Source organism: Oryza glaberrima, chromosome 11 (assembly GCF_000147395.1).
Source record: "Oryza glaberrima chromosome 11, OglaRS2, whole genome shotgun sequence".
Lineage (NCBI taxonomy): Eukaryota > Viridiplantae > Streptophyta > Magnoliopsida > Poales > Poaceae > Oryza > Oryza glaberrima.
In genome coordinates this window covers 22596994-22622484 of record NC_068336.1, presented here as the reverse complement: position 1 = coordinate 22622484, position 25491 = coordinate 22596994, and the positions used below count along the sequence as shown (strand labels likewise).

The window sequence follows — 25491 nt, the reverse complement described above, 5'->3', positions numbered from 1 at the left end:
CGTTCTGTATTTGAGAGCAGTGCGATTGCATGCATGCCCGACTAAAACCTGCAGACCCAGTCGATTCATACAAAATTTGATCGAGTTGTGTTCCTCCTGTTGACTTTGTTGTTTGGACCATATTCGAGAGTCCAATATCCAGTGAATGTTGAATTCATGTAGATCTTCCATGCAAATTTGAGCCGTTGGATGCTCATCAGTAGAGTGGATCGAAGTGTCGATCAACTACAGATCTCCGTGCCCTTCTACCTATCTACAAAAGTGTGATATAGCCCTGTTTAGTTGCAAAGTTTTTTTCCAAACTTCCAACTTTACATTAGATCAAACCTTTCATACACACACAACTTTTCTATCACATCGTACCAATTTCAACCAAACTTCTAAATTTCAGTGTGAACTAAATACAGCCATAGGTACGTTTTTGCTCTGCTGGATGCTTAGACACGTCGTTCTAATCTGCATTTTATTGTTTCCGTGAAGTTTGCTAGTTCCTACGTGATTGAGAAATTAAATCCACTTAAGGATCGCGCTAGTGCAAGCATCAGAACCAATGAATTAACATCTCATTCACCACTAACACAAACTGAGTAACTATTCCAACTAGTTTTGCATGGACTACTAACTCTGATGCTCTCCATTTTCGAATTTTTTTGAGAATTAATATTATTTTTATGAAAAATCGCAAAAGTAGTGGTCAACCGGGGAAAATCGCGAAAGTAGGTCCCTGTCGAACGGGTGCAGTTCGATAGGGCGCCTATCGAACGGCCAGAGCGCGACTGGCGAGGAGATCGGAAGGCTGCTGTTCGATAGGCAGGGCTGTCGAACTGCCCCTGTTCGACAGGATATCCGTCGAACTGGCGCAGTTCGACAGGGTCGTGTTCTCCATTTATTTGTAATAATAAGTTATTTTTTTAATAATATGTAATTTATTTTAGTGTGTAAGAAAGGAAAATATTTTTGTAATGTTATATGTATATGATTTAGGGTTTTGATAATGGTTGGTCAGAAATTGTAGTATTTATTTGTTGGTTAAAATATTTGAATTATTTAGTTTCATTATTTGTATATTTGAATGATAATTTGTCATGATTCATTCGAAGGGTATGCTACTGAGTAATTATCCGAAGAAGTTTATGAAATAGTACTGATAGTACTAAGTTAATCGTAAAGTGTTTCTCAAATAGTTCGGACAGAACATAAATGACTAAAAGTTTAATACAAATATATAAGTCAAGGACGATCAGTGCCCTTCGCACGCTTGCTAGGTCCTCCCTTCTTCCTACGCCTAATCTGCTCAGTAGGATATGTCAAATTATCAGGGGGGTGCCTATCTCTAGCTGCCTGCTATGGTGTCACGTCTGGCCCCTGACCGGCCTCCGTCTCCTGCGTCGGCTGTGTGACCTGAGGTGCTGCGTGCCAGTAATCCATCCCTACTTCCCCCTGGGGAGGATCAGTGGAAAAGAAATCCTCAATGAATGCTGTGCGAGGGGAGTAAGCAGGCATTCCGTGATGCGTCGACGCCGAACCGTACTCATCGTCTGTTTGCACAAAAGGGAGAAACCAAAAAATATGGCGTAGTTAGTAACGATACATATAATTAGAAACTAAAGCGTGTTATTGTTTAAAATGACTTACATGTGTGCGGTGTGTGGCCCTGCTCTGGCGCACGCGGAGTGATATGAAGTCCCCATGCTGGTGTGTTCAACACGTTGTCCCCCGTTGGCATGTAAGGGAAGTGTGCCGACCCAGATACTCCCTGCGTGGGGTGAACATAAGGCGGAGTTTGGAATACCTGCGGACGTGGTGGTGCCGTGCTCGACGTGGGTACCCCTGATCCGGCTGACCCCCTAGTGTACTCCGGTGATGGGGTGTGCTGAAAGGAAGGACGACCGTGAGATGTGTGGGCCGCTTCGTACCCGCGACGTGAAGTGGATGGACCACTCCGATCCACGCTGAAACGTCGGGGTAGTGGTGGTGATGGCCGTCGGCCCGACGTCTGCACCACATCTGCCGCGCTCCGACAAGAGACACGACGTAGTAGTGCGACAGCACGTGCACGGAAGTTGCGAAGGACGCTCGCCACGTCGTCAGGCCTGACGACTGGAGGTCTCACCTCTAGTCTTTGCAGCAGGGTGTCGGACTCCACGTGAACGTGCTCAACAAATTCCGCCTGTTCCACAAATAATCAAGGCAATTAAAATTATTTAACCAGTTGCACATTTATTAAGAGTATTTAACAAGATGCACATTTGTTAGAAATAATGAACCAGTTGCACATCATTTATAAATACTGAACTAGTTCCACATTTATGTAAGAAAAGGAACTAGTTGAACCAATTGCACATTTATTAGACGTACTGAACTACTTGCTAACTTTTTAAAAATATTGAACTAGTTGCTCAAATTCCACAAATAAACACGTACCATTGAGTTGTAAGCTGATCTAGGCTGAGGGGCAAACGTGTCAGTAATCGCTGCCTGGTGGGGGACGGTGCTATCTCCTTGTGGAGGAAAACACCTCCATCGTGTAACACTGCGGTACCAACGAAGGTAAGCTCCATAATAACTCCCATCGTCTGGAGGTGTCTGAAGTGCCAAGTTATCAGCTGCGTGCTCCCACTCTTGTACCGTCGGCTGAACCGTGGTTACAATAACTAGCTCGTAGGAAAGCCCGAGCCCCTTTCTGGAGTACCTGCACAACAACAAATTCACACATCAGAAAAAATGTTGTGCAGTGATTTATTTTAAAAAATGTAGGATTAAACAACTGTGATGTGAACTAACCTATGAAGACTATCAGCCAAAGGACGACCATCTCTCGGAGGGAAGTCCTGATACATGGCCAACTGTTTGAGAACCCTGTGGACATTGTGTGGCTCGACATGCACGTCCACCACGAGGTGACAAGTCGTCCTCCAGAGTTGCATATCTCACGTGCAAAGATCCGCGAGACCGTGCGGTGCACGCTCATTGACATCGTGCTGAGTGTAGGGAGTCCACCGAACACGGTCAGGCGTAAGCTGATCAAAGTCAGCTACAAACTGAGTGTAGACACGACGTGTCGTCCCGCTAACCCACTGCGGCTGTAACAAGTAGTAGTTTTCATTAGTCATATAAGGAAAGTTTGTGAACTAGTATTCATAATGATAACATAAACGAATTTAACAAAAATTACCTCACGGTGTGTCCACAAGGATCCCATAGTGGGACGATCGTCGATGTCATCAACACTAGACTTGTACATCTCTCGCAAACCGTAGTTTGCGTACGAGTCAAGCTGAGGCCTCCCAATGTCGAAGCGCTCGTGCGCCCACAACATAAGTAGCAACGGGCATCCAGGGAGTGAACTTTGCTTGCTGTTCCTCACGCAAGCATCACATAGTCCGGCATATGTCGCCGCAAGTACCGCCGACCCCCAACTGTACTATGGAATCTCCGCGATAGGTAACTCTGCAATCTGCTCCGCAAAGTGGATGAAGTGCTTGTCCACGGAGTCAGCGTGAGTTCCCGTGAACATCACCCATCCAAATAACCACAACAGGTAAGCGACTAAGTGCCGCTGCACGATCCACTCCTCCTGGTCATCAGGGAAGACATCCTGTCGAAACTGATTCAACCAACTTTTCGTAGGCCCGTGCCCATCTGTGAGATCCTCCAGTGCAACAGGCAGCACACCACCAAAACTGGCCCGAAGGTCATCCGCCCATCCAGCATTCACCATTGTTGGGCCAACTGCTGGCCCAGCTATCGGCAGCCCCAACAAATAAGACACATCCTGCAGAGTGGGCACCATCTCTCCAACTGTGAGGTGAAAAGTGTGGGTCTCAGGCCTCCATCTATCCACAAGAGCACTCAGAAGCGCCGCGTCAATGTGGATTCGTTCGGACCTTGCACGTGAAGGCTCGACCAACCGTGCAAACGTCAACAACCCAGCTGCTCTCAGCCTACAACATGACAGAGCGCAAGTTATTAATACATGAAAATATAAACACCTTGTATTAGTAAAAACAATATATTTTCACACACCTTGGAACCCAACGAGGATCAATACGCCAATATTGATCCGGTCCTCGCATCTTTAGCACATTGCAGAAAGTTCCTGTACTAAGACGTCGCAATCGATGGTTCCTATCGATCTCCTTGTCTATCAGCTGCACATCATATTGATCAGCCATACCTGCAGATCGAAAACCACATTAGTACAATGCACGTATGGTAACAGTACAGTAAATGTATGCAACATAATTCAATTAACAAATTTGCATGCCATTTCAATTTAAAATTACAGTACCAGCACACATAGATACAGATAAGAACAGTTCAGTACATTTCAATTTAAAATTACAAGCCCACGACACATATATTATGATATTACAAGTGCAGTGCAGTTCCAAATTTAAATTACAATTCCAATACAAATACATGACGATATTAAAAGTGCAGTGCAGTTCAAAATGAAAATTACAAGGCCATTACAAATAGATTCGGGTAATAAAAGTGCAAGAAAGTTCAAATTAAAATTACAGACGCACTAAACATAAAATTGAACGATAACGATCTTCAAAGTAGGGAGTCCACCAAGGATAATAGCGAACTAAGGATTATTTCACTTCTTCGACTTCCCCTTTGGAACGCGACGAACATCAGCGCCTGTGGCATCTTGCCCTACATTGTACATGCTGCAATCTTTACGGGAATGGTTCTCCCCGCAAAGAATGCAAGCTTTCTTACGACGAGAACGATCTTTCACTTCAGCTTCATCCATAAGGTTCTTGATCCTGCGTGACTGGCGACGACCCTTAGTATCAACTAATAAATTTGAGTCAGGAACCCAATTGGCTTGCCCTAGAGGAGGACGAGTGAAATCGCACACGGCACGCCAACCACGCAATTCACCACGCCAAGTTGCCTCCCACGATTCCTTTCTAAAGTAGGGAGAAACAAAAATGTTTCCATCAACACCCCCTTTTGCGGAAGCAGCAAGAACATGGGAACATGGCCGATGTAACAGGTAAGGCTTGTTGCAATTGCATTTGCAAGCATGATACTCTGGCCACAACGTGCATTCCAATGTGATGTCAGTAGTCCCAATGCCGACACCACTCTTGTCACGAAGTCGTATCTCAAATAACAACTCTCTATTCCCAGCAGGCCACACTCTGTGGATTCCTCCCTTCTTACTTTTCTCATCCATGTACTGTGTAATAGCAGGGCTATACTTAACACTGGGTTTGCTGAGGTTCAGACTAGCCATGGAATACCTTTTACAGAGATACTTCTGTGTACCCCTCGTGATGCCCTCCAGCATAGCAACAAGTGGTAGAGGTCGTGTATTCTTCATAACCCAGTTATACACTTCAGCAAGATTTGTTGTCATCACACCATACCTCGATCCATCTGTATCGTACAACAACGACCATTTCTCCCTTGGCTCAAATTCTACCCACTCCGTGAAGCACTTCGTGGCCCTTCCATGCTTCCTGCGCCGAGTAATACTTGGTGCTTCATTAGGGATGGGTTCAAGTCCCTCCGGCTCCTCCTGTCTGGCAACTATGGGTTTTTTCCTAACCTCTTCCATGTGTGTAGTGGTCAAACGATCCAGTTGATCCCATATGGCATCAAACTTTCTTTGTTGATTCTACTTGCATAACTTCTTGAATAGGTCCATCAATCTCTTACTCCTGAATTGTCTATAAAAATTAGCCCCAAAATGTCGCATGCACCATCTGCTATGTAAATCTGGCCATGGCACGGACTGTGTGACATCTTCTTGAAGCTTCTGTATCGCTGATAGCAAACCGGCGTGTCGGTCATGCAGAACACACACATTTGGTCTGTTTTCAACAACACACATTTTAATGTGCCGCAAAAACCATAGCCAGCTTGATGTGTTCTCGCTTTCAACAAATGCAAAAGCAACAGGAACGACATGGCTATCCGCGTCGACTCCGATCGCGGTTAGAATTGTTCCTCTGTACTTGCCTGTCATGAAAGTGCCATCAACACAGAGCAAAGGAATGCAATTTCTAAAGGCCTCTATCATGCACCCAAATGACCAGAAAGCCCGACGAAGAACATTCTCCCCATATTCATTCACCTCATCGAGAATAGCCATGTGTGTGCCCGGGTTTCTTGCCTGCATCACCTCCAATAGTGGGGGAAGATTGTGATAAGAATCCTCATAAGTTCCAAATCTCATCTCCAATGCTTTCTGTTTTGCCCTCCAAGCCTTGTCGTACGATATCTCATATCCGTACTCTTTCTCAACGTCATGCATTATGGTGAAAGGGGACAAAGATGTTTTTCTAACCACCTTTGAATATACCATTTGTGCCACAAATGCCGCTGTCAGGTTTCTGTGCACCAGACAGGTATTCTCCAACAAACACGTATGTTGCTCAACCCTCGAAGCTACCCATAAAGTGTCATGTTGTGGCTTGTAACCATGCACTCTCCAAGGACATCCACCCTGTATGCACTTCACGTCATACATCGTCCTATTTGAAACCTTCACCCTAAACTCACGCTTCTGGACAAATGCCCACCTCTTCACCGCATCTTGTAAGTGACCTTTGTCATAAAACATCTGTCCAACTTTCACCTGCTTACTATCATAACACCAGTGGGCATCTAAACCACCGTTTACCTTCATACGACTCATTGATATGGTCGTCCAATCATCGGGTATGTTAGTTTTGTTGTCCCACAGTGTTGTATCTTCTCCTTCCACTACAAGCGCAATGTATTCCTCGTTTTCCACTTCCATCTGATCCACTACCGCCTCATTCTCCTCCGCTGCATCAACACGCATAGGCGAATCCGGTTCTTCATCGTCCGAGTCGTTGGCCTCACGATTAGTGCCACGAACAATGATCTCTCCTTGTGTATTACCCTCTACTACTTCTTCTCCTCGACCTTGCTCAGTCCGCCAAACATTTTCAGCTTGTCCACCTTCCAACGGAGTTTCTTCCACCACGGCATGACTTGACTCCCCCGATCGATCAACACATGTTGTCTTCTGCACCACTATTGCCAGGCTATAGCCTTTCTCCCTTACTTTACTAACAAACTTCCTCCAACTCCCAGTTGACGCAACCTCCACTACTCTCCACTGCCATCCATGTTGACCCCTCACTGGCCACACGGCATTTATGACAAATTTATCGTGCACTGGATCTACCCCAAACATATTATACAACCACCCTAACACGTCGTTCAAACCCATATGCTCCGGTGCATTCAGACTAGTATCATGGAAGGCATATACAGTCAAATCCACCCCGCTATCACATATTTGTATAGGAGCATCGCCATAATACAAACGAATGGGCATATCACCTGACATCCTGATAAAACATGACAAATAGTCTCACGTTTAATCATTTAATCATTCGATAATTACCCTATTACAACTTATACTACATTGCCGTGTACTAATTTACAACTATTAGTAACAAACAACTAGTTTAATAATCCAAATAAAATATAACACCTTTGTACCTATTTTAACACACAACATATCAATAATATGTACTAACTAAGAACTAATTTAACCGTACAATTACTTAAATACCTCTACCAACATTTAGCAATAACAAATATGTGCTAACCATACATACTAACATCGAACAATGCGAAACAATTAACAACTCTTAAACCAATTTTTTATTAAACTTTCATATGCATTGTACTTAGGGATTACTAATGTATACCTTAACTTCACTGCTCGAGGGCGTCGCCAACCCTTTCCTCCCGGCCGGCGCCTCCTCGGCCTCCTCTCCGGCCTGCTATCCCCTCCCCTCGCTCCCTCCGGCGCTCACGGCGACGATGTGGCGACTCTCGGCGGTGGCTGGCGATGTGGTCCTCAAACAAATCGAACAAGCATCGTGGCCTGGGTGAACGGGGCTTTAAACCGGCCTGTCGAACGCCCATTGTTCGACAGGGTCGGTGGAGGGCCCTGTCGAACACCCCCGGTTCAACAGGCCTCGCGGCGCCGGGTGGTGGGCCCTGTCGAACTCCCTCCGTTCGACAGGTGAGCTTGTCGAACGCCAGCCGTTCGACAGGGCTTTGTCGACTGCCCGTCGTTCGATAGGTGCCCTATCGAACTGCACCCGTTCGACAGGGAGCTACTTTCGCGATTTTCCCCGGTTGGCCACTACTTTTGCGATTTTCCATAAAAATAATATTAATTCTCAAAAAAATTCCTCCATTTTCACCAGTCAGTGCAGACGAATAGGTAGCAGGGTTTGCAATTTCGGTTGCCACCGAAATTTCGGTGGCTGCTGAAAATTTAAAAATTTCATGATTCCCTGTTTTTTATGACTGAAATTATTTAAACTTTTAACATATTTTGACTGAATTTCAACAAATTTTGACCAAATTTACAAATATTTGATAAAAACCGTAAATTTTTGGAAGATTTGTGCTTATCGGTGGGGTCTGAAATTTCAAACCATGATAGGTAGAAAATATAGGTTTTCCGATCACGGTTACACCTGTTGAGCAAACCGTAAACCATGATCATTGGAGTCATCGAAAAAAAAAACTCCATACCTCAAATATTGGGTTCATTTCCGGTCCATTCAATTAGGAAAAAAAACATGCACGCTGCACGCTTCAATGGAGGTATACCAAGGCCTATAAAGACAGTGCAATAAATATGAGTTCTTTCAACCCACACACCACACATGAGACTTTCTCTGTACATATGCATATAGGCCGTGTTCTTCCTCCAAAATTTTTTTAAGCATACGGACACACATTTGAATTATTAAACGTAGACTAATAATAAAACAAATTACATATTCCGCATGTAAACTGCGAGACGAATTTATTAAGCCTAATTAATCTATCATTAGCAAATAGTTATTGTAGCATCATATTATCAAATCATGGCGCAATTAAGCTCAAAAGATTCATCTCGCAATTGACATGCAAACTGTGCAATTAGTTTTTTTTGTCCACATTTAATACTCCATGGATATGTCCATACATTTGATGTGATATTTGTTGTAACTTTTTATGACAAGTTGATAACCACGATCGCAACACCTTATGCCTTGCGGTGATCCTAAAGTCGCCAACCACCTTAATCTAGCAAAAACTAGACCAAGATGGGTTTTGATAACTAAACCGGCTAGCGGAGCCGATTTCTAGATAGCTACCCGTCTTGTGGGCAAAACGGAAGGTTTTCGGGACATACCTACAAAGAGATGTCGCACTCTCGCAGCGGCGACGGACGATTTACAGTGCAAATCAACAAAGATGGACAAACTAAGAGAAAACTAAAAGCAATATGAAAAACGATTCGATTGATTGATTGTAGATTGGTTAGCTACAATTGAACCGGCCATGTCTCTTATATAGGGGGTTGGTCTTGCCCACTACAGGCCCTCCTCCAAGTCTAACTCGGGATAGAATCCAAAGGAAACCCGAAACATACCTTCCCGAGCAAGAAAACTTCGAGACCCGGCAAAACAGACCCGGACTCGGACTTGTTGGTCAGACCGGCCACACACCACCGGTCTGACCGGCCCTCAACCGGCGGTCTGACCGGCCAACACATGGCGGTCAGACCGGCCTACTCCGAGGAAACCGTCAGACTTTCAAACTTTGGCAATTTTTCCTATTTTAATCCAAGGTGCCAAATTTGGGTTTAAACAATATTTTTGGCTAAAAATTTTTGAGATATCTAAACACACCCATAAATTTGGAGTACCTTGGACCTACAACGTGAGGGACATCATTCAGTATGAGACACGCAACGTTTGGCCAAAAATTTTTGAGATCCAAACATTTGTAGTGCTCTCTCTACTGAACCTACAACGTGCAAATCATAAGCAGCTTATGTTAATTATGGCATCATTCAGTATGAGACACGCATAGGGCTGAGAGGAATCAGGAGAATGTGACAACCATTTGCATAGGTTCCTCGTACGAGTTAGCAAAGTAAAAGCCCTAGTTATCATTCCAGAGCATACATGGGCATCGTCTGATCCTCTGCGGTGCATGGCGAAGGAGGAAGTCGATGCAGGCTCATATCCAACGCGGGTATCGAGTCAAGTACTGAAGACTATGGATGCAAGCGGGCCAACCCGCGAGTTCACTTTTAGGTTAAATTAATGATAATTCATGAGTATTCGCGTCGTGATTCATAAACTCAATTATATGTCAAATTAATAGGTAACCCGCTGGTCAAATCCGCGGGTTAAACCAGTGGGTTACGTACTAATTTTGCCTTAAGCGGGTTGGCGGACAAGCCCACTTACACCCCTACCAAAGAGACTTGTTAGTACATGTTTCTGCCTTTCTGCTACTTGAAACATGATCATATCTGCTAAATGAAAATTCGAATTTAAATAGGAACAATGCATATGAATTTTCCTCCCTGTGTGATGGATCTGGATTATATAATGTTGTAATCGCTATGATTGTATATGATATAGTTTTATGCCTATAAATGAAAATAAGAGATTTGTAAATACATTATTTGTACATCAAAATGTTGTTGAGTTCACGTAGCTCAATCATTTTCCCACTTGCCTGGGACCACAACATCAATATAGTGCTATCATATCGATGGTATAAAATGAAGCAGGATAGCGTGTGAGAAAAAAAAGTATACTATCTCTGTTTAAAATAATTGTATTTCTAGTATTTAGAAATTGTCCCAAAATTCACTTCTCATTCAAATTCGTTATATTCTACTGTTAAACACACTCATACTTTCACCAATGGCTCTGTTATGGCAAAGGACTCAACCACAGAATCGCCAATGGCCCACATGACTGTCCCCATTCAATGTATCCACATCTCAAAATTCAACAATTAATATAGCTTAACAACAACACTTATGTTTTAAATCGCTAATGGTGTTATCAATTATCCAAAAGTATGTTTTATCTAGAAACTTTCCACATCACTAATATGATTGTTTCTAAAACCTTTCTATATTAGTGTTACTTAGATAACCATTTCAAAGAATTTTTAGGTCTATATACTTAATTCATGAGCAATTTTCTGTGTCTGTACTCTCTGTACAGTTATCCAGTTAGAATATACCCATGACTTCATAGAGTTCAATGGATCATTTTCTTACTTGCTTGTGACCACAATGCTAAGATGCCGCCGGGATATTGATTGATGGTATTAATTTATTTTAATATATGTCCATTTAATCATGTTGTCAATAATAATGTGAAGCCACTGGTGTATTCACTTGTTGCTGCGTGGATCAATGTACCCAAGTACCCTGCATCTTGATGAGAACCAATTAAGCTGACTAGCTCCTACCAACCAAGTTGCCTATATATAAGAGCACCACTGCCTCATAGCAAAGGTCTATCATTTGATCCTCACCACTTACACAAAGCAATTGCATAAACTCCAATGAGAACCAAAACAATGTAACATGCCATTCGACCTCTCAAATATCGAGGGCATGAACATATAGACATGTGAAGCATCGGGAGCCATTCTCACGACACATTGGTTGGAGGTATTACACTCTCGGAGGGTTGTACGAGTTATACATTGCTGAACCTTGTGAGGTTAACCTGGTCATGAGGATGGACTCTAAAACTATGTCCAGTCGCCTGTTATGCGAACTGAGGAACAAGTACTGACAGCCTAGCGGTGCTGGCATCTTCGTTGCTTCGCATCACAGTGGCAGTGAACTCTGCAGTGCACGCGGCAGGCGGCAGTGGTTCCTCTGGTCAGACGGGGCGGATCCAGGATTTGGAGCCACCAGGGTCATAACGTAATACATACTTTACGGTACTAGCATTTATAAGACTAGACGACACCATACTTTCTAGCTAATTATTTGTGGTTTAATTCTTCTCACAAAAATTAAAATATACCAATGATGTAATTGATTAATGAAAAAAAAGAGAGTGAATTTTGCAAGAGTCTCAGTAGCACCTGAGGTCTTGGGTTCTACTCCCCATGGGAGTGAATTTTGCAGGATTTAACGGCGTTGTGCTTTCCATGGTAGGCGACATACCCGTCGACAGTGACAATGGTAGGCGACGTACCCGTCGATAGCGAGACGCCTGTGGTGACTTCGTCAATCTCTCCAGAATTTGCCGGCCCAGTCTTCGAAGATGCTCATAGGGGTAGGGTTTACGTGCGTTTGTACTGTGTGAGTGTCTGCGTTGTACTGTATAATTTAAAAAAAATCACACGGCATCTACAGTACAACACGTTATTAATTTGTGATACTGTAATTAATTTGCTTGTTGTATATCTATTATTTTTCTCCTGTTGAGAGAGCGAGTTTACGTCGCCCACATCGTTCGTCTTCTGCACTACTCCGATCGTCCCCGACATCGCCACCGTCGACTCCGATCCACATGGCTTGCTATCTTATGTTCGTTGGTCATGAATAAATTAAACAAATTGCTAGAACTCAAAAGTGAAAAGAAATCATGCCCAGCGTTGCTTGCTTCAAAGGCCCCATCTATGGACAGCCCACACAAGGTTCACACCACTTTCGAAAAAAAAAATGAAGAGTTAATTGCACTTCGGTACACCTTTTGTTACCCAAGTTTCACTTTGGTCTACCCTCTAACTAATATTTTCACTTTAAACTAAGTAAGATTATCTTAATTTGTTGCAGTTTGGACCATCTCAAGTCATTGTTCTAGCTGTATCAACCCTCTAATCTTGCGAAGAATAGTCTACATGTAAGTCGAGAAGATTCTCGGTTTATGGGTGTCGATGTGGTTAAAGTCATTTATGTGCTCGAGAAAAGTTTTTGGGATGATTCAAAGTGAAACAAAGGTAAACTAATTAATCTAGTCAAAAAGATGGTTTAAAGGGTAGTCTAAAGTGAAACTTTGGTGATAAAAGATGGCCCTAAACACAATTTACTCCACAGGACAGCATGCAAGAAAAAAAAAGTATAGAGAAATGGGACACTGCAGGGAACTTGAAAAAACAAATCAGACACGCACGTGTGATTGTCAAAAACGAGAAATTCGGACCAGATATCGTGCACAGGCCCACTCCCTGAAGATTCAGATTTTATGGTTCAACACATTTTTAGGTTGCTGCTTCAACCATCTAAACATGAAACTGGTTAATTACCAGTTACGATAAGGTTCACAAAATCGGTTAATTACCAGCTACATCGAGCGCAACAGTACTCCCGGCCCTCAAGAGGCAGGTATTCTTAATTGGGCTGTCTACAGTGGAATAACCAATATCATTGAGTAGAAAAATGTCAACTAAATTGCAACAAACTTTTGGTCTTGGTGCACACACGCCATTAATTTTGATATCCTCAAAGGATTATTTATAGTCAGCTAGTGAAGAAAGCTGCCTATAAGACAACTATATATATGAACCATGCACACGTCACAGCCGTCAAATACACACTAGTCGCATTCTCAGAAATTATTTTGTTTCAAAGAAATATATCTCGGAGAGCCATTGCCAAACCTAAAAACAATGTGTCCTATTCCTATTTACCTGGATTGGTTGCGGATTTAATAGTCTCTATTCCGACATAAATAAGACCTGTGGTAATGGAGTGCACAAAACTTCAGTCATCCATTCATATCTACCTATGCAAAAACAATACCAGTGGGAAGGGTGTGCAGATGATTCCAATCATCCATGTTGGAAGAAAACATAGGCATGCGAAGCATCTGGAGTGCTAGACATCGACACCCAAAGTGCTGATGCTCGTGTTGGATCTATGGGTGTAGAAAGCAAGAGAGGGTAAGCTGAAACTAGCGATCCGAGACCTAAACTAGGTCTGAATTGCGAGGCTACTTGTCCACCTTCAAAATGACTGGTAATTGATGTTGAACCATCTCGCTGTCCTCGACCTGCTTCGGCAAACTTGACGACAACTACTTGCTTCAATCAGGCTTCAATCCAACGGGTAGTGGCCAAGTGTCGCCTCATTGTTATGGATGACAAGGAGAAGATGGCAAGTGAGGTGGAAAGGATAGGTAGGACATACAAAGTAAAAGGTTTGCACGGCTAAACCATGTCAAATCAAAGTGTGTTTGATTGTTATTTGTGATGAAGAATTGGCATTTGATGTTATTGGTTTTGATATTTGGAGATTATTGGTGAAGTGGTTGTGGAGATGATTGATTTTCAGATGATGAACAAGATTGTGTTGCTTTGACGATTGCGGTCAGACCGGCAGGATTGGGCCAAAAATAGCCTTGCTTAACTGCGTGCGAGATTCGGCTAATTTTTTTATTAGAAAAATAGAGTTGGCTCTGTTAAGGGAAAGGACTCAACCATAGCAACATTGAGGCTGAGTTCGGGAGGTAACTCCACCTTCCCGCACGGAAAATGGTGTTGCACATTACCATGTGATTAATTAAGTATTAGCCTAAGATTTTTTTAAAGCAATTTTCATATAGAAAACTTTAAAAAAACACACCGTTTAGCAATTTGAGAAGCGTTCACAAGGAAAAAGAGGAAGGTGAGTTCGGAAAGAAGGGAAAATAACCCAGCCTAAGAATCGCCCCCACATGACTGTCGTCCCCATTCATTGTATCCACATCTCTAAATTCAGCATTTAATATAGCTTAACAACAACACATGATGGAGGTTTGATTATCCAAAAGTAAATTTTTTGCTAAGAACTCTACACATCACTAGTACGATTTTTCTAAAATCTTTCTATATATATCAGTGTTACTTAGATAACTTTTTCTATGAATTTTTCGGTCTGTAATACATAATTCATGATCATTTTTCTGTGTCTATACTCTATACAGTTATCCAGTTAGAATATACCCATGAAGCCATGACTTCATAGAGTTCAATGGATCATTTTCTTACTTGCTTCTAACCACAATGCTAAGATGCCGCCGTCATTTTGATAAATGTCACTCCTTGTTTTAATGTATGTGTCTCTTCATGATGATGCTGAATTGCTTTTCTATAAATTAAACCAATATCAACTCCTAGCCTGCACAGTATCCAATTAATCATTCATGTTTTCAATAATAATGTGAAGCCGCAAGTCCATTCACTTGCTGCTATGTAGATTGATGTATCTGTACCCTGCATCTTGTTGAGAACCAATTAAGCTGACTTGCTCCTACCAACCAAGTTGCCTGTAAGAGCGCCACTGCCTCATAGGAAAGGCCTATCATGTGATCCTCACCACATACACAAAACAATTGCGAAAACTCACATGAAAACCAAAACAATGTAATATGCCATTCGATCTCTCAAATGTCGAGGGCATGAACATAGGCATGTGAAGCATCAGGAGCCACTGTCACGACACATTGGTCGGAGGTATTGCATTCTTGAAGGGATGTACGAGTAATATATTGCTAAACTTTGTGAGGTTAAACTTGTCATGAGGACGGATTCTAAAAACGGAGTTGCTATAATAGGTATTCCATTGATATGATAGGAGCATCTTGACATTGAGGTCTCAGGCAAGTGGGAAAAAGATTGAGTTATGTGAACTCAACAACATTTTGATGTACAAATAATGTATTTACAAATCTCTTATTTGCATTTCTAGGGATAAAACTATATCATATACTATCGTAGCGATCAATTAACATAGGGAGAAAAATTTATATATATGCATTGTTCCCATTTAAGTAGCAGAAACAAGTACTAACAAGTCTCTTCAGCGCTTGCCTCGATACCCACGTTAGATGAGCCTACAACGACTATGGCTGTGTTCTTAGTCCAAGTTTCACAACTTATCTCCCTCGTTTTTCGCGCACACGCTTTTCAAATTGCTAAACGGTGCGTTTTTTTTAACGTTTCTATATGAAAGTTGCTTAAAAAATTATATTGATACATTTAAAAAAAAATTAGCTAATACTTAATTAATCACGCGCTAATAATGGACCGTTCCGTTTTCCGTGTGCACTGTTCCGGTTGATAACCGGCTCCAGCGAACACAGCCTATACCTCCTTTGATATGCACATGCACCTGAGAGGATCAGAATGATAACTAGGACTTCAACTTAGCTCACTCATTCTATGAACCGATGCAAATGGTTGTCACATTCTCCGGATGCCTCTCAGCCCTATGCGTGTCTCATACTGATAATTGCCATAATTAACATAATTACATTAGCTGCTTATAGTTTGCACGTTGTAGGTTCAGTAGAGTGGCGAAAGAGCATATAGTCTAGTGGTTATAGTGACCTGAGTAACACTCCAAGGTCCTGTGTTCAAATCTCCATATGAGTGAATTTCAGATTAGGTTGTTTCCAGGCTAAATTCGGGAAAGTCTCAATGATGCAATTTATTACATACTTAGATACAAATTAATTAGTAGAGAGAGCACTTAGGCCCTGTTTGATTCAGCTTAGGATTATTATAATCTAGATTATTAGGAGTAACCTCAAACAAACAAGTAGATTATTATGCTAGATTATTATAATCTATAAGCCAGATTAGTATAAACTAATAATCTCCTCTGGAGGAGCTTTTTCCAGATTATTGAGTGGCTAAAGACTCGCTACCCTTAGATGCTTCCAATAATCCAAAGAAACAAACAACTGCAACTTAATCTATGTCAGCTTATTATAATCCAGCTTAGAGTAATCTGATTTAATAATCTAGATTACAATAATCTTAAGCTGAAATAAACAGGGCCTTAGTACAACCAAGACTCCAAATTTATATATGTAAGGGAAAGTCTCAATGATGCAATTTATCACATACTTAGATACAAATTAACAAGTAGAGAGAGCACTTGGTACAACTAAGAGTCCAAATTTATATATGCAGGGAAAGTCTCAATGATGTAATTTATTACATACTTACATACAAATTAACAAAAACATATCATAGATCTCGCTTTCCTGTTATATGTGTGATCTATATAATATTTTTTGAAAAGAAAACACATATCAACATGCAGTCCTACAATTTAAATTTAATAGTAACAAATATAGCTTTTCAACCAACTACCTTAGCATGGTTTATATGCAATATGCGGAGCAACTCATAATGCCACGCTATATGATAAATGGAACCCAATGAGGTAAGGTGGGATTAGTCCTTTTTAATCATATATATCCAATGAGAGGGTTTGGCGGTTGTATGTATGCTTTTTACATGTAACAAGTAAGTACATACGTATTCGAGATAGGAGGAGTGATTAGCCGGGATGATCAGGAGGGGTGATTAGCAAGATTTTTCAAGTCTAATACAATGGTCATATATCGATTTAACTGAAAAATCGAGGGAATGTGTGTTTTTTCTCAAAATCTTTGTGATTTCGAGGCTTTGTTTATTTAAAGATAGTTATGATGGTTTAATACTGATTTAAGTAAAAATCGATGGACAAATATTTTTATAAAAATTAGTCTAAAATAATGTGTACACAATATAAAATAATGGGTGTCAACTTTGTTTTTAAATATTGTAGAGCCAATTTATTTGCATCTGTTTGTAAAGAGTGATATGATAATATATTCAATGTTTGTAAAGTAACTATTTTATAAAAAATATTATCGCTAATAATAATTATTATTATTGTCTCAACTATATACGTGGAAAAAGAAGAAAAGGAAGGTCAATGTTTCAATATTTGTACGTTTTCCTACTGAAGGGAAGGAAAGACTATATAAGAGTTTGGTCGGTTTGTTTTAAGAAATCTAATCTAACTATTTATAGTATTTGAACTACCGATTTAAGTGAAAATCAAGGGATATATGTTTTTTCTCAGATTTTCTAGGTTTTTCTTTAATTTATTAGAGCGCCAACTGATAGCTTAAGAGCGTTTTGAAGAAGTTTAATAAATTTTTAGTATATAATTGATGGTGTTTATTTTGAGTGTGTGCTTCTTCTTAGTGGTACAGAATTAACTTTTTCCATAAATTTATTAAATATCAACCCTTGCCAAGAACAGCCCATTTAATCAGGATGTAAATAATAATGTGTTATCAACAATAATGCGAAGCCACAAGTCCATTCTCTTGCTGCTCTGTATTTTAATATGAAGCAAATAATCTAACTCGTTTGTACCAACTATACATTCGTTCAATCAAGAAGAACTGCCCATATATGTAAGAGAGAAGCTCAGTCTCATAGGTCACAAAGTTTTATCAAGTGACCCCCTCCACTTGCACAAACCAAAAACTCCCATAAAATCCTAAACAGTGCATATGCCATTCAATCTCTCAAATATCAGCTGCATGAGCATAGGCATATGAAGCATCAGGAGCCATTATCAGGATACATCAATAGGAGATACTGCACCCGAGATGTGCAGCATGCGAGAAGCACAAAGCCGAAGCTTGCGAGGTTCACCATGTTCTTAGGATGGGCTGAGTGTGCAAGTCTACTCACCTATTATGCAAACTGAATAGATTTCCTCTACAGCCTAGCGATTGTGGCCTCGTCTTCTGCTTTGCTCGCAGCGGCAGTGAACTTCGCATTGCTTGCATCCGGTGATGGATGGTCCTCTGATCAGCCCTCCAATCGAATGGCCATCCTCTTTCTTGTCACAGCGAGGAACAGCAGAAGAGCGTAAGGAGAACGTGGAACATGAACAGCAAGACTCTGTTGCATAAGTGCATGTTTGTTGAACTGGAACTGGTATACGAAGGCATTCGTATGAAATTTGATTGAGTTGTGCTCCTTCAAAATGGTTCAAACAATATTCAGCTAGAGTTTAATATCCAGGGAATATTGAATTCAGATATTATTAGTCTTAATTTCCTAGCAAATCAGAGCCTATAGCTCGATGTTCAGACCAGTGGCCCGAATTGTCGATCAACTACAGATCACCGTGCTCCTATAGCTTTCTAGAGAAGCATGATACACTGATAGAAACCAAATGCATGCCACAAGTTTGTTCTACTGGATGTCTGGATTCATAGACGTTCTTATCTGCCATTAGCTATTTCCGTCATGTTTGATAGTTCCAATGTCAATATGCCATTTACGGATCATGCAACTGCAAGTGAAAAAATGAGAACTAATGGATTAATATTAATCTTTAGTCCCGGTTAGTAACAACTCCTGACACATTCACAACCGGGACTTAAATATGATCTTTAGTCACCAACTGGGACTAAACATCATATCTTTCCGTTGCACTTAAAAACCGGGACTAAAAATGGTTTTAGTCCCGGTTAATTGCTGAACCGGGACAATTGTGGTTTTTGCCCCACCCGGCAAAAATCACTTCTCCGGTAGTGCACATTAACTGAGATACCAACTCTCAAAACCTTTTGTAATCGTGCCCACACACTGATGCACATGTAGTCCTTCCTTTAGGTTTTTAAGATGCACATGTGGTTGATAGTACTACAATACCACACATGCTTAAATTGTGATGCTGTCCTAGTACGAAATCTCTAGTATTCATATATACCAAATAATGATGGAAAATGTAGTACCTGCCCACACCACATCATTCAATCGGATGCACTTTTGATGTATTACCAAGTTTGTTAATTAAAAGGAAAAATAGCGAAGGTAATTACCATCAATATACAATGTGTGTCTATGCTTATATAACAGCCGCAAAGGTGAATAGGCTCAAGGCTCAAACTCACGTGAGGTAGTGATCTATCTCACTTTACCATAAACAGAGCAGTTGTCCCTTGTTCCTGCATAGATATGTTTGTTAGTATATCGTTTATACATGTCTAATGCGTATTGGACTGTGAGGTATCAGGAGTAATTGGTACAAAGGCTTCCTCAACATTTTTCATGATCAGATATATGGTTGAAGCATCATGTGAAAGCAGTGTTGAAGCACGCCGACTTTCCGGAAAGAATGTGCGAGCAGATTGACGTTGTACAACAATTGATCTAGAATGCTTAGGTGTGCTAGGTGAAAATATTCTACTTTCTATAGTTATTTGACATCTGATGGAAAAAACAATATGGAATTATAATATTATTTTTAAAAATATAGAATTTTATTATTTAGGGAGTCATTTTTCTTAATGTGCTTAGGAGAAGGATATGGTAGCTAGTTACATTGCCATGAAAGGCTCCAATATCCCAAACATATATACCTCCATGTTTTTTTATCACGTCTAAACCTTGCCACCATTATAGCACCATCCTATGGAAGCGCAAACATCAGGAGAGTGTAGATAGTTCGTGCAACACGAACAGCAAGACCTTGTTGTGTCATAACAGCAGGACTGCATGCTTGTTGAACCAGAATTAGCAGACGAAGCCAATCATACGAAATTTGATCGAGTTGTGTTCCTCCTACAGCAGTTCGAACCATACAGAAATTAATATCCATGGAATGTTCGATTCAAGAAGATTTCCTTCCAAATTAGATCCGCTCGATGTTCAGTCCAGCGACTCAGAGTGTCCATCATCTACAGAGATCAGTGAGCATTCCTCTACCTTTCTAGTACAGATGCATGGCTTTCTAGTATAGTCCGACCAGCCTGCTTTCTCAGAATTTGGGTGAGCTGACAAGTTACAAATTTGTATGTGAGATTCTACCATAGTACCATACTCACCATCAGTTAAATAAATGTTTCAGCTAGGTTTCCAATCAAAATCCCATTTAGTATGAATTAACAGTGTGTTTTCATTTGTTACCGAGGAGGAGACATGCAGGCCTGTGTGTATGAGCAGACGCCCATTGGGCCATGAGGACTTTCAGGTCCAGAAGTTGCGGCCCATATTTACTAGGAGGTGACGGCTCACTACTGGAGAGGGAGAAGCTCCCTGGTGTCAAAAACACACGGCAATGCGTGAAAAACACCCGGTAAGGAGGTTACGGAGTGCTACACCCAGCAACTTTCGCCCGGGAGTGACGCAGGATTCCCGTGCAAGGTTACCGTGTTTATATGCAAACTAGCGCACGGTAACACTTGTGAAGTTACTGGGTGTCCTCAAATACCGTCCAACGGAGTGGATCAGTTAACGGGAATAGACGGACGGACGTTTAGCACGAATTGCAGTGTGCAGCTGCAGCCATCACCCGGTAAATTTACGGTGCGCCTGCACGATGAACTCGGTAAGATTTATCTCGTTTGCGAGTTCTTTCGCACGTCAACACACGGGAAGCTCAATCATGTTACAGAGTGCTACAAGCCTACATCCGCTTGACACCCGGGAAGGAACTTTGAGTGAGCAATTAAAATGCCAATTTTCCCTTAATTTGCACCATATAATAAATAATAGAATCCAAACAGCGGCACTTGCAATCACACATACAACACAAGAATGTTGTCACATGCATTCGCGTCCATGTTTAATTAATCAATCTTACGAGTCTGATACAATAGCTACCCCAATATTACAAACAGCTACCATTGAGAATAAATTTGAACATTACATGCCAGGACAACACACCAACATTTCCAGCGAAGAAACAATTCCAAAAAGGAAAAAAAATTAGGTAGACAACCGGCACAGCATTGGTGGATGCATCAGCAATGTGACAGCAACTCGAATGACCAGCAAGGAAAGCTGGTTTGCCTGGAGAACCTAGAGTTTTCAGTAAAGAGCTAATAGTTAAGTAGGTGAGATCTCACCAAGCAACTGAGCTTTATTTAAAATGAACATTTCATGCATTCTAAAGAACATTCTGATGACACATACATATACAGCAGTAGCACTACAGATAGAGTGAAATCCAGTAATTCGGACTAAACATCCATATATAAGGCAATTATATGTCCTTCAACCCAAAGGACAACTATCATCTAACAGGTGTATGTTAAGCAGATACACTACATGGTGATCCACAATTTATAGTAAGACAGCAACCACAACTCAGTTAATTGTCACACCGAAGTAGTTGCTGGCAAATGTAAGTGGAAATATAATGGTTTAATTACAAAGAATTTGTTTTACACAAATACAATGCAATAAGAGGTGAAAAAGCATACCAAGCTGTGTTTCGATGAGAGTAATAATGGGTACACCATAAGCAATAGCCTTAAGCCCTTAACTCAGATTTAGACTGACAACAAATAAATATATTGGTCAGTGCAACATAACAAGCTGGATAAGCTAAGGTATTTCAGAGAGAGAAAGGAAAAGTGAATGACAAAAATTATTGCCTGTTCAACTGATTAGTCGCATAACCTCTATTTGTTTTCTGATATATATGCTAAATGATCTATTAAGTTAATATGTATAACCATTTTTTCAGATCAGGATCATATCCATGAAGAAATAGAGTAATAATGTTGAATGATACACTAATAGAATGGAGATAAAAAGAGGTTCTTCTACTTCAAAGTTCAGACTCATGTACGCATGTACAGATTAAAAAAAACAGAGGTTTTAGGTAGCAGGTGTTCTTTGACTAAAACCTGTGTGCAGTGAAGGTCTGAAAACATACAATCTTTCACTGCATAACTTTTCTGTATTCCAACAAATAAATTTGATTTTTCTTGACTTCGCTAACTAAAGTGGCCACATCATTTAGTATATGGCGACTGGACCTGAGCGAGTTCTTTTAACATCCAGTATTATAGTTCGCCTTCCACTACGCAATGGCCAAATATCTAGCGCAATTCAATGGATCTAGCAAAATGCCTTTGATGGCAATGTATACTGATCATCGTGTGAAATATGTATGGTAGTAGTTTAAGAAAAATGAGAGAATCGTGTACACTGATAATATACTCCCTAGGAATAAGGCTGCATTTTTCTGATACCTGAATGGCTTCATATGAAATCTCTCGCACCATTCTTGAAACACCACAATGCCATGTATTAGTAATTAGAACTGTTCAGAATAACAAAGTTATCAAACTTCATGCTGACTAAAAGGAAATATACAGGATATATACTCCATATGCCTCACCTACAATTTTGAGATTATAGAGAGCGCGCGGGATGCATAGAAGAAACCTGCTGGCTAAAGAACTAGTAGAACGGAGATCGATCTGTCTCTCTGCAATAGAAAATAACAAGAACAAAATCAGATCATCTAATTAAGAAACCTGTACAATTTCTTAGAGTACATGCTTGTGGGTAAAGGAGGAGGCGAACAGGTAGTCAACAGAGGATGATAACAGGGATCTACTGGATCTGCAGATATACCCATAGTTGTAGTAGATGCGTGGTGCAGATCAAATCATCTAGCCCGTCGTGCTCTGTGCGCTCAGGCCCGGTCGCCGTCTAGCTTTCTCTCTTCTGCACCTGCACGTCTGCGTCAGATTTAAGTGAGGGGTGTGGGGAAATAGTTGCTGTGCTTGCAAAACCATCTTAACGATGGCAGCTATAGGAGGCTAGGAGCTGAGCACCACCGGTCGTCGAACCAGTGAAGAAGAAGACAAGGAACCCAGAGAAAGGAGCTCGGGGAGTGGGAGCCAAGGAAACTCAACAAATGCAGGGACAAGGGGAACCTACCCAGGGTCTCAAGGATGGTGTTGATTAGGAACAAGAGTGCGCCGCCCCCCCCCCCCCCCCCCCCCAGCTGCGCCCGGCGGCCCTCCCGCCTGGCTGCTTGGTGAAGGGAAGCATCATGGTGAAGGGCGTCGGCCGGACCGCCGGAGCATGAGTGGAGGAAGGGCCAGACCGCCGGAGAGCGAGAGGATAAGGTTAGTGTGAGAGTGAGTGTCTGTGACTGTGACCGAGTGGGAGTGAGAGAGTGAAGTGGGTGGATAAAGATGAAATGTGGAGACGATGTCTACGAAAATTGGACGAAATTTTTGGAGGGAGAATTTCAGCTTCCCGGGTTTTTTCTCAACTAAAGCATATAAACACTGACAGGTGGAGCACCCCACGAATGTCCCAAACATGAAACAGCTATTCGAGCTGGTTGAACGATAATTCTGGATGATTTCTAGTAAATTTTAAAACACAAAGAGTAAATTTAATAGAACTACACATACTTGGACTAAATTATCGTAAAACTACAAATTTAAATGTATCACAAAGCTACTGATTTAACAATAAATTTATCACAAAACACATGTTAAAGGCTAAGGTGATGTTTGGATCCAGGGACTTAACTTTAGTCTCTGTATTTAAACACTAAATTAGAGTATTAAATATAGACTACTTACAAAACTAATTACATAAATGAAAGCTAATTTGCGAGACAAATTTTTTAAGCCTAATTAATCCATAATTAGATAATGTTTACTGTAGCATCACATAGGCTAATCATGGATTAATTAGGCTCAATAGATTCGTCTCGCGAATTAGTCCAAGATTATAGATGGGTTTTATTAATAGTCTACGTTTAATATTTATAATTAGTATCTAAACATCCGATGTGATAGGGACTTAAAAGTTTTAGTCCCATCGAAAAGGGTGTATCACAATACTACAAATGATTAATTTTGTATGATAACTTCGAATCAAATTTTATGATACTAAATGAACTCATATGAAAAAGTTGCCAAAAACAAAGTTGAAGAACTCGTTGAGATCTACCAATTTTCTTTTGGTCATTTATCCATCCGAGTTTGATTGAACAATATAAAATTTAAATTTTATAATATAAGAAATGCAAATAATTTTTTCACGTAGTAAATGATTTTAAATAGAAAAGTTGTCAACAACAAAGTTTTATAACTTATCAAGATCTACAACTTTTGTATTGGTCATTTTTCTATATGACTTTGTTTGAACAGTTTAAATTTGAATTTCAAATTATGACAACTTCAAACAACATTTTCAAATACTAAATGATTTCAACTGAAAAAGTCATTAATAACAAAGTGTTATAACTCATCAACATCTATAACTTTTATTTTACTCATTTTTTTATCCGATAAAGTGATTTATAAGATTGTTCACAAAATGTACATATTTCTTATATAGTTTTATAAACTATAAGAGAGATATGTAAATTTTGTACAAATGTTACCATCACTTTGTCAGATGAAGAAATAACCAAAATAGAAGTTATAGATCTTCATGAGTTATACAACTTTATTATTGATGACTTTTTCAGCTGAAATTATTTATTGCTTCAAAATATCATTTGAAGTTTTGAAGTTCAAATTTTTAATTGATAAAACAAAGTCGCAAGAAAAAAATGGCAAAAATAATAGCAGTAAAAACACAATTACATGATAGAACATGATTTTAGAAATATTTAAGAAAAAGAATCATCCAATTTGGAGTTCATATGAGTGAGATAAACTAGTTTCAAATTTTTAAATTTTATTTTCGTATACGGCTCCTTAAGACGTTCGTATGGAAAAATTGATTTTTTCCATGCGGGCTCTTAAGTGGTCCGCATACAAAAATGAGCTCATTTTGGCGTCTTAAGGAGTCGTATGCGAAAATACCGGTGCAGTAAGTTGTGGTCCGTTTACAAAAATCATAGGGTTTCATACACAAAAATCGTTTTGTGTAGTTGTGAGGGGTTTTTATATTCCGATGAATATTCGTCACCGTATTCGTTTCGCTTCACATTCGCTCCGTATTTGTATTCGATAATATTCGATTTCGTTTTCATATCCCACTTTCCGATTCCGAAAAAATTGTGAAAACGGATATGATAGAGCTAGTTTTCAACCGTATTCGATTCGTTTTCATCCCTAATCATAGCTGAGCTGTTCATGGTGTGAGTCTTAA

The 25491-nt window shown here is 40.4% G+C and overlaps 1 long non-coding RNA gene across 3 annotated transcripts; it reads right to left on the bottom strand.

Annotated features, from left to right (window-relative positions):
- Nucleotides 1-21168: 21168 nt before the first annotated feature.
- On the bottom strand, nt 21169-23548 carry LOC127753938 (uncharacterized). Of its 3 annotated transcripts, none has more exons than XR_008012728.1 (6): nt 23308-23548; nt 22999-23105; nt 22760-22849; nt 22611-22681; nt 21834-21907; nt 21169-21429 (listed from the first exon to the last, which is right to left on the bottom strand). It is a non-coding gene; the product is annotated as an uncharacterized LOC127753938 (long non-coding RNA). The 3 variants fall into 3 exon arrangements; XR_008012730.1 differs by having other exon boundaries at nt 22764-22849; XR_008012729.1 differs by having other exon boundaries at nt 22999-23097.
- Between the last annotated feature and the right edge of the window lie 1943 nt (nt 23549-25491).